The sequence below is a fragment of the Cervus elaphus genome, chromosome 18, assembly GCF_910594005.1.
Source record: "Cervus elaphus chromosome 18, mCerEla1.1, whole genome shotgun sequence".
Taxonomy (NCBI): Eukaryota; Metazoa; Chordata; class Mammalia; order Artiodactyla; family Cervidae; genus Cervus; species Cervus elaphus.
In genome coordinates, this window is record NC_057832.1 from 125,272,439 (window position 1) to 125,273,046 (window position 608).

Genomic DNA, 608 nt, shown 5'->3' on the forward strand with positions numbered 1-608 from the left:
GGAGCTCCGGGTCGACCAGCCGGCCGCGGCCCACTTGGCCTCCGAGCCGAGGGAGCGGCGGGTCGACCAGCTGGCCCGGCTTTGCTTGGCTTTGTCGCAATGGGCTGTTGTATGGCCTTGCGTTCCCGGGTCGCATTGACTTTGGCGGCCGGAGTCGCCAGTACGACCCGTTCTCTGGCATTTGCGTTTTCTTTTTAAGATGCGTTGAGTTTTTTCATTGCGGTTATGTGGGTGATGGGTGTGTGCCTTTCCTTTTTGTTTCACTGCCATAATATGGAGGGGTGCTTTCAACATGAAGGGGAGTGTATGTGTGTGTGTGTGTGCGCGCGCGCGCGCGCATGGGGTGTGCGTCTTTTGTTTTGCACACACCATGCACGCACGCACGCGCGCGCACACACACACACACACACACAGGGGTACCTTCAACATGAAGGTGTGTGTGTGTGTGTGTGTGTGTGTGTGTGTGTGTGTGTGTGTGCGCACATGGTGTGTGCGTCTTTTGTTTGTGCTGTTGCTGTACGGTGCTTTTCCCAAAAGAGCCGTCGTCGGGGTCACAAAAGGGGTTTCTCCTGGTACGTGGAAAGGGGGTGATAGGGACCGGGGTGATG